Source organism: Fukomys damarensis, unplaced genomic scaffold, assembly GCF_012274545.1.
Source record: "Fukomys damarensis isolate Sample0158 unplaced genomic scaffold, DMR_v1.0_HiC HiC_scaffold_17, whole genome shotgun sequence".
Taxonomy (NCBI): domain Eukaryota; kingdom Metazoa; phylum Chordata; class Mammalia; order Rodentia; family Bathyergidae; genus Fukomys; species Fukomys damarensis.
This window is the reverse complement of record NW_022900929.1, coordinates 6,790,826-6,800,203: the sequence shown is the minus strand read 5'-3', so window position 1 is coordinate 6,800,203 and position 9,378 is coordinate 6,790,826. Positions and strand designations below refer to the sequence as shown.

The window sequence follows — 9,378 nt, the reverse complement described above, 5'->3', positions numbered from 1 at the left end:
CCTCAGCGTCCCGGCTAGCGGGCGTCGTCCGGGACTGGCAGCCCGGAGCCCCACACGAACCCAGAACTCGCTAGCCCGGCCCACAGCCCGCAACCAGCAACCCGCAACCCGCAGCAGCGCGTACTTATTGCGCAGGTCAGCCGACAGCCGGGCTGGAACCAGATCCAGCCGGCTGGGTAGTGACGCAAGCGCGCCCGCATCCTTGGAGATGGGAGGGGGGCGGCATGTGGGCGGAGCCTAGCGCTGCACGTGGAGCTCTAGCCGCAGCTGAGCACGAGGTCCTGGGAGCATGCAGTGGGGAAGTGGCCTGGGGCTGGGCGCTTTCTTTGCCTGGCAGGTGCGCAGCACACACCCCCACCCCCACCCCCGCCTGCTCCTACCGCGATCCTGGACTTCACCGAGGGCCCCGGCCGCACTGTGGGGGTTGCCACCTGCTGAGGTGGCAAAAAGCAGAGGCTCCATAAATGCTTACTGGACTCACAAAAGCGCCACAGAACACTTTCCTCATCGCACAAACCACCACGTCTCTGGAGTTTGTGACTGCCCTAAGAATTTTATCTTCCAGGGGCCATCAGGAGCCTTCCAGATCCTCTGAGTCACCCGGTAAGCACTAGACGGACGTGGTGCTAGCACACTCCCTCTTCCAGGTCCCCTCCGTCCTCACTGTCCCCACTGTGCGGGCCGGGTATGACTGTTCCGTCCCCAACTCAATGCGGATCTCCTCTCTCCCAGACAGGATGACTCTTTCTTGTGCTTTCCCCCTCTGTCCCTTGGGCGCTACCTGTGGGCCTAGCCACACACAGAGGCTCGCTCAGTGAGGGGAAAACTCCTGGGTCCCGGAGACCTCGCCATACTGATGATCAGAGGCTGAGGTGGTCCCTGGTCAACTCTTGCATGTGGATAACAGTAACTCTTTATAGATAATGCTCAGGAGTGTTTACACTTAGGACTCAATTCTGGATTAGCAGGTGCTGACCTGCTAATGCCAACTCCCATGTACCCTCTGACATGGTGGCCACTTGCCAGCACCGGATCTCTTCATGTGCCTGTCCCGTTCCTGCTCAATGGGTCACTCTGGGGATCTGACAAGGAGAGCTGGGGTTGAGCTGGCCAGGTAGAAGGGTGCAGCCCAGTGGGATAGGCAGTGTGCTGACAAGGAGGCACAGCTCATGGAGGCTTCACTCCCACCCCATCCTATGCTCCCAACCATCCTGCTGTCCACACTTGACAGATGAAGGCACAGGCTTGGTGAGGGTGAACTAGTGTTCCTTTCAGAGACCCTTTCTGCTCCATGACTAGTGCGCAGGATGGTGTTGTCCTCGAACCGAGCCACACACATAGCCTGAGACAATGGGCAGGAGCTATTTCTGGTAGTGCCTCCAGCTTGTCCCTGGAAGAAGTGGTACCTAGCACAACCCTGAGGGTGGTGAGGGTGTAGCCAAGAAGGAGGTCTCTTGACACCAGACTGTGGGTCCACACAGCCTGGGCAACTTAGTGACTTATAAATTCTTCAAAATTAAAAAAAAAGAAAAAAAAAGAAAAAAAAAGGCTTCATTGGAATGTAGCTCAGTGTAAGAGCCCTGGGTTTAATCCCTACAACCCCTTTTCTAGGCAAATAATAGGGGCTGATCAGGAAGAGGGGTACATGAGAGATGTACACCCTCCTCAAACATCTGTGAAGCAACCTCTATGCAGAGTACACCATCCTAGGTATACCGGATGCCCCAGGACTGCATACCTCTGGGCTAGGCACTATCCTAGGTGTTGTAGGACAGCACAAGCTGTAGACTGGATACTCTCCTGAGTTTGGAGTGTGTCGTGTGGAACAAAGAGAGGAAAATGCCTGCTCCCTGAGAGGGCACTGGGGCTGAAATGTTGAGAACAATGGAGAGGGGAAGGAATAGAGGGAGTATAGGCTTGTTCTTCAGTTTGCTGTGGTCAGGAGGATGGAAATCTGGATATAGCACTGCAGACAGCCCCTGTGCAGAGAACACAGGAGAAGGTACAGTCATGTGGTCTTCTGCAGATGGCAGGCCTGGAGGTCTCTTGGAGGGGTGGAATGTGGCAGCCTGGCCACCAAACCTTCTCCCCAGGCAGTGAGAATCAGCCTTAAAAACCAGGGCGAGGCACCCAAGACCAAGGGAATCACCCTGAGCCTTTCAGGAGGACTAGTTATGTTCTCCTTTGTTTTACTAACATACCACTGAGCTGACTGGGGTGCCTTCTCTGTTTCCCTGCCTGCCACCTCCCAGAGGGCTGAGCAGGTGACATCCAGGGAGCATGCAGCATTTGGGAACATGTTCCACTTGGACCACAGACCTGCTCACACTCCCCAGGCTGTGCTACTTCCCTCCTGCCCTGCCTGCCTGGAAATAGGATCTGTGTGACAGAACCTGGGGGTGAGGGGGGGGCGGGCTAAGAGTAACTGATGTTAGCCAAGCAGGAGGAAGCAGGGGGAATACTGACTTTGCTAGGCTCCTGTCTTTTGCCACCTGCACCCTACCTGTGGGCACCATGGTGTCACAAAATCTGGCAGGCCAGGCAGCAAAGGCCCTGGCATCTCAAGGTCTAGATCTTAATGCCAGCACTGCCAGATACCTGCAGCAGCAATAGCCCCTCACTGGAGGGAATGGGTAAGAGGACCAAACAGTCAGCTTGTATGTAGCAAAAAACACTTTGGGAGGGGGAGAACAACAACAACAACAAAATATTTTTAAAGAAATTGAATAGAAGTCTTCAGCTAAACAATGCAAGGATTCTGAAGTGTGTCTGGTATTTCTTCTCTGAACAGCCAGGCCTTTCATGGTGTTTGCTGATGGGTTCTACTTCCTCCTAGAGACCCTCTCCCAGTGACTCCATGACACTGGCACTGTCTAAGGAGAGCCACAGCAACTCTGTTAAACACTTAAACCAATCAGAGTTATCACTAATTCATCACTAATTCTACAAATCTCTTAAAGAAAAAAGTAGAGGAGAAAATACATCCTAATTTAATCTGGCTGGGCATGGTGGTGCATGCCTGTAGCCCCAGCTCTTGGGAGACTAAGGCAGGAGGCGTGCCATGAGTTCAAGGCCAGCCTGGGCTACATAGGAAACCCTGTCTCAAACAAATACAAACCAACCAACCAACCAACCAATTTACTCTGAAGCTAGTATTATACTGATATCCAGACTAGACAAAAGCAATACCAAAGGGGCTGGGGATTTAGCTCAGTGGCACTGCGCCTGCCTTGCAAGTGCAAGGTCCTCAGTTTGATCCCTGGTACCAAACCAAACAAACAGAATAGTACCAAAGGAAAAGAAAGAAAAAATAGAAAACTACAGACTAATACACCTAATAAATACAGATGTAAAAATCCTGTTTGGGAATGTACAAAAAGGATCATTTACCACAACCAACAAGGTTTATTTCAGAGATATGGGCCAGTTCCATATTTAAGAACCAACCAATGTAAAGTGCCTTATCTACAGGGCAAGGAGAAATACCACATGGATATATCAATTGACACAGGAAAAGCACTGGACAAAATTCACAATAAAATTTGTAGAAACTAGTAGAAATTCAGTTTGGTAAAGAGCATCTGCAAGCCCACTCCCACATCAGAAACAGACAAGGGGTCCTGACACACAGCAAGAGGAGGTGGCCAGAGTAGGACAGGTCAAGGGAAGGATGGAGGGTTTGTCCACCTGCTGGGGAGGATGGTTGATGTGGAAAAGCCTGAGGAAACTCCAGTGTAACCCCTAGGACTGCATGTGAGCCAGGAGAGTTATAGGATGTGAGCTGCAAAAGCCTCTTTATGTTCCACACAGCAGCCATGGAAACTGGACTACAGCACCACTTGCTACTGTTCAGTGAGAGGAAAGGCTTCACTGTGACGCTTAACACACAGAGACAGGGCCACTATACAGGAAACTACAAAATACTGATGAAAGAAACCTAAAAACCTATATGAGCCTGACACAGAGGTGGACACCCCTGAAATCTCAGGGCTCTGGGAAGCTGAGGCAGGAGGATCCATAAAGTTCGAGTCTAGTCTAGGCAACTTAGTAAGATGCTGGCTCAAAATGAGAACTATAAAAGGGCTGGGGATATAGTTCAGTGCAAAAGTCCTGAGTTCAATCCCCAACAGTGCAATAAATAACAAATAAATAAAATTTATATGGAAAAGCAAAGGAACTAGGACAGCTAAAACAATTTTGAAAAAAAGTGAAGCATAAGGAACCAGTCTTCCTGATTGCAAGGCTTATTATGTAGCCATGGAGATCAAGACCGAGCAGGTGATCTGCTCAAGACAGAGCATGGTGATCAAGAGAGAGACACACAGATGGACAGAGAAGTATAAGGAACCAAGAGCTTGCCCCACAGTGGCAATCTGATTTTATTTTTGCTTTTTGCTGTACAAGCATGGAACACAGGATAGGGGTGCTCTACCACTGAGCTATGGCATGTCTCTCTTTTTATTTGTATTTTGAGAAGAGTTTTCATAAGTGCCTTAGGCTGGCTGTGGATTTGCAATCTTTCTGTCTCAGCTTCATGAGTAGCTGGGATTACAGGTGTGTCCCACCGTGCCCAGCTGCAGTTTGACTTTGAACAAAGGTTGTGAAAGTAATTCAGTGCAGAAAGGAGTCTGCAGCAAATGGTGCTGGAGCAATGGGGCATCCATGGGAAAGAAGTAAATCTTGAACCAAGGACAGATGAATGGCACATGAAAAGATGCCTGACGTACATATGTATGAGAGTGGCTAAAAGTTTAACACTGACAACACTACAGGTTGGCCAGGATGTGGAGCAAGAGGAACTTTTGTTCATTTCTGGGGAAATGCATAATAGTACACTATGGAAGACAGTTTGGCATCAGAACTAAACATATCTTACTGTGCAATTAACTTCCATGCTCCTTGTATTTAAAGGAACTGGAAACTTCTATCCACACAAAACACCTACACATGGATGTTTATAGTAGCTTTGTTCAGAATTACCTGAACTCGGAAGCAACCACTTCAGCAGATGACTGAACTCTGGTTTATCCATCCAGCGGACTATGAATTCAGTGCTAAGAGGAAGGGCTATTAAGCTATGGAAGATCTTTTTATTTATTTATTTAGAGACAGGGTCTCACTACATAGTTCAGGCTGGCTTTGAATTCTGTGTGTAGCCTAGGCTGGCCTCAAAGTCTTGGTGGTCCTCCTTTTGCAGCCTTCTGAGTGCTGGGATTACAGGTGTGTACCATCACAACCGGCAACTATAGAAGATCTTAAATGCTTATTGCTAAGTGAAAGAAGCCAATCTGAAATGAGTGTTTGATTCCAATCGAATGACATTCTAGGAAAGTTAAGGGCAAGGGGCCGAGAGAGTTGATGCACAGAAAACATAATCCTGGTCAATGGGGCTTCAAGCTGGGGTACAATTCATGCACAATTGTCTAGCAATTTTAGAAGGACAAGAGAGGTACAAGGGCCACTCCATATTCTCACCCTGGCTGACCCCCTAGGTAGGAGTGGGGTTTTCCAAGCAGCTCCATGAGCTCTGGCTCTGGACTCTGGTCCTTATGGCCCCAGCTTTCTCCAAGTGCAAAGCAAAGACTACGTGCTTCTTGTCAGCATGTGCACCATCTAGTAAGTGCTCTCCTTGTTTGTGTGCCCCCTGGCTGCAGTGCTGCCTATCATTGTGTAGAAGAATACCTGTGAGGGGCAAGGCCCCAGGCAAATGAATGCAGTCCTCAGGGGTGTGAGTGAGAGCAGGGCTCCAGCTGAGTTTCCTGGTGGGGAGATACTATCTGTGCTGCAGCAGCTTCACTCCCCTTTGCCTCCCTCAGCCTGGTCATCAGTAAGAGTCCCTGGTAGTCCTGGCCTGCTAGGGAACTGCAGTCCTTTCTGCAAGGCCAGGCTATGGGTGGACAGACACAGTCTCTGCTCAACACCTGCCAGCCAGCCAGCCAGCTACCCTGTCCCGTTTCCAGATGCCACCACTTGTTCTGGCAGTTCTCTGGGAGGGGCCGACCAGGACCAGTGAGGATGTGGTGCACCCGACACCTCAGTCTAGAGAAGGCAGTGGGAGTGAAGATTGGGGGACAGAGCTCTGAGGGCCACGGTAACCTTGGCTTAGGACTTAGTGCATCCTATTGGGCCTGGATGGCTCCCATCACATGCCCTACTCTGACTCCTAATGCCTTTGATGTTTCCCCAAGGGCTGGGGGGCTTCCCGGAGGGAAGGTCCTCACAGTAAGCCCTAACATTCCACATCATACTCAACAGAAGGGTGAAGCTTGGAGCACAACTGAGGGTGGGGAATGTCACAGCACTGTACTCTTCGGGGCCAAGTGGCAACTGCCAGGCCCTGCATGCCAAAGACAGCCATGGTTGGGAGCAGAAGCCTTGTTAGGCCAGAAGGCTTGGCTACAAGGTTGGAGTACATCCTGGCACTTCTGGGGTTACCACTCTGAAGATCTGCTTCCACCAAGGTCAGGCATGAACTCAGGGATGTGCATGTGGGATGGATTTTGGAAAGGGGGATGGAGAGGTGCCAGAGAAGGGGTTGAGGCCCACCTGCTGACAGAGGGCTGACCCATGATGACCACGCAGGAATCATGCCCCTTGGGGATCACAGTGGTGTGCCTCTCTGTCATCCCTCACTGGCTTCTCTGAGGCAGGAGGACCTGGTCTATCATCAGATCTCCATGTTTCCTTATCAAATATTACACTTTGCTGGGCCCTGGGTGGCATTAAGTTAAATGAATGCAGCTACATGGGCCAGCAAGAAATATAAACCACTGTTGTAAGAAAAAATTATTTAAAAAATACTGCCTGCCCTGACTGCAGAGCCAAATTTACCCTGTGAATGCTCAATTACTAAGACAAAGGCTACCTTCAAGAGGAAATCACCTCTTCAGCTAGGGTGGCTGTTCTAACCTCCCCACCCTCCCATCCCAGCAAAGGACCAAATGCAAACCAACTCAGGCAGCTGACCACTCTTGGGTTCCCAGCCAGCAGTCCCTAGTGCCCTTGGTGTGGAATGCAGCTGATCTTATCGACTGCCACTCCACAACAACTGGGAAGCCTTTACCAACTCTTAAGAATGTGGAAAGGGAAGGGTAATTCCGACATTTCCAGGGTGTGTGACCTCAGCATGGCACAGGGCCGCATTGCACAGGCCATCATTATCAGGGACCAGCCTCATGACCATAGCACAGGTGGCTGTGGGTGGCTAGAGTGGAAAGATGCTTGTGTGGGCTCAGCTGGAGTGAAGGCTGACTTTGAAGACCCCCCCCCATACATTGTAGACTTTCTGCCTTTCGGACTGCCTTGTATGACCAAGAGCAGGGGGCATGGAGGAGCTACCTGTAGCACTCTTGACTGCAAATAGCTGTCCTACCCAGCCACAGGGAACCCTGCAGTAGACCTTGGGAGCCTGGCACTCTGGGGTCAGGCAGCATAGCCCAGACTGACCAGGAGCCTTGAGGTCTTAGGCTATTTATACAATGGAGACAACAAGACTTTGCTCTTAAGGCAGATGGCTAGGAGAACCCACAGTCCAAAACCAGATTTAGAAAGCCAAAGACCACCTGGGTTCTACCCTGGCTCACCTGCCTGGAATGTGACCTTTGGTGATTTGCTTAAGTGTTTAAAAAATCTGTATCATGAGGATGATAATATTTCATTGATGCTACAACACATTTTCTCTCATTTTAACATCTCTAAAATCAGGATGCTTAGAACACAAACACTGAATGCTATCTCTCATCTGAATAAGGAAGAGGACAAACTAAGAGAAAAATAAAGGAAAGCTTGAAGGAGACAGGACATGGATCTCTTTCAGATGGTAAGGAGTCCAGAGGACCAAGGGCAAGGGGATAAGGAAATACAGTGAAGATGTCCCAGGTACAAGGTCCTAGTAACCTCAATGAATGTGGACATTATATGCCATAAATATAAACTAAGATTAACAATATCAACAAGAAAGAAAAGGAGGAAGAGGGAGGGAGGGAGGAGGAGGGAAGGGGATTACAAAAACAAGCTGTGCCTGGAGAATTTAGTTCAGTAGTTCTGCCACCTGCCTTTCAAGTGCAAGGTCCTGAGTTCGATCCCCAGTACCAAAAACAACAAACAAAAACCCAAAACACAAGCTGTGCTATGTATGTGCACATGATGTGTACAAGATGACTGTAAAATACATATATGTGAACATAAATATGTACTAATAAAGTAAAATTTAAAAATCATGATGTCTTATAATCGACAGTTTTAAAAATGCTAAAGGTGGAGAACAGAATTTGGCACAAAACGAGCCTCAGCCAGGATGGCTAATGGTATCTGGATTTGGCAAATGAGAAAATACCTGGTACTTTCGGGTAATATGTGGCCCTCTGAAGAGTCCACTGCCTTAAAGACCCGGTAGGGCATAGTGGGGCTGGTCAGCATGCGGGCGAAGAGCAGAGGCATTGTTGGGGAGTACAGGGCCCCACAGACGATCTGGCCAGAGTAAGCCTCTCTGCCAGTGTCTGACCTCAGTTGACCTCAGCCTGGCTCTCCCAGTCTGTGGCATCACGGTGAAGTGGAGGGCCAGTCTGGCCGTGTTCAATCCCTGGCCACACAGCAAATCCACACTAAACTCTGCAATCTGCGTGCTTCAATTTTTAAAAACAATCAGCCTTGGATACTGAACCACAATTTGCTGCGGAGGTGCCGTTCTTCCAACTTTCTGAAACCAGCCAAGGGTCAATCAGGCGTCTAACAGGGCACTGACTCTTTAAGCTGCTTTCTGGCAACCCATTAGGTTTACAAAGAAAACCCCGAAGCCAGAATGTAGCTGGCGAGGGTGGAGAGAGCGAGTGCAGGGAGGGAGCGCAGCAGGTGCAGCTGGGAGGGCTCGATTACCGCCCCCAGTTCTAACCCTAGCTGGCTGCATTGGGGCCGTTGCGTGTGCCCCGCAGATTAGGGCTCAGTGACTCAGCAGCCAGAGCTGCGTCCCCAGAGAGAAGACGAAGCAGACACCAAGGGACTTCAGGTTCGCGTCCTCCTCTGGGCAGGTTTCCAGTTACCCGACGGGAGGCGCCCCCGCTTCCACGCTCTGCACAGCGACTGACACCAGGAGAGGCGGGGCATGAGCTGCGGCTCCAGCTCTCAGCCCCGCTGTTTGGCAGCGGCCGAGAGGCGGGGCCTGCTGTAGCTGCGTTCGAAGACGAAGCAGACACCAAGGGACTTCAGGTTCGCGTCCTCCTCTGGGCAGGTTTCCAGTTACCCGACGGGAGGCGCCCCCGCTTCCACGCTCTGCACAGCGACTGACACCAGGAGAGGCGGGGCATGAGCTGCGGCTCCAGCTCTCAGCCCCGCTGTTTGGCAGCGGCCGAGAGGCGGGGCCTGCTGTAGCTGCGTTCGGCG

The 9,378-nt window shown here is 50.5% G+C and overlaps 2 protein-coding genes across 2 annotated transcripts in view; one reads left to right on the top strand and one right to left on the bottom strand.

Moving 5' to 3' along the window:
- Positions 1-9,378, bottom strand: part of CUNH7orf50 (chromosome unknown C7orf50 homolog) — a 109,896-nt gene that overhangs the window by 17,738 nt on the left and 82,780 nt on the right. The window lies entirely within an intron of this gene.
- Gpr146 (G protein-coupled receptor 146) overlaps positions 273-9,378 on the top strand; it is a 25,518-nt gene continuing 16,412 nt past the window's right edge. Inside the window, exon 1 of the mRNA XM_019209296.2 lies at positions 273-603. The gene's annotated coding sequence lies outside the window, so the exon portion shown is untranslated. The remainder of the gene's footprint in view (positions 604-9,378) is intronic.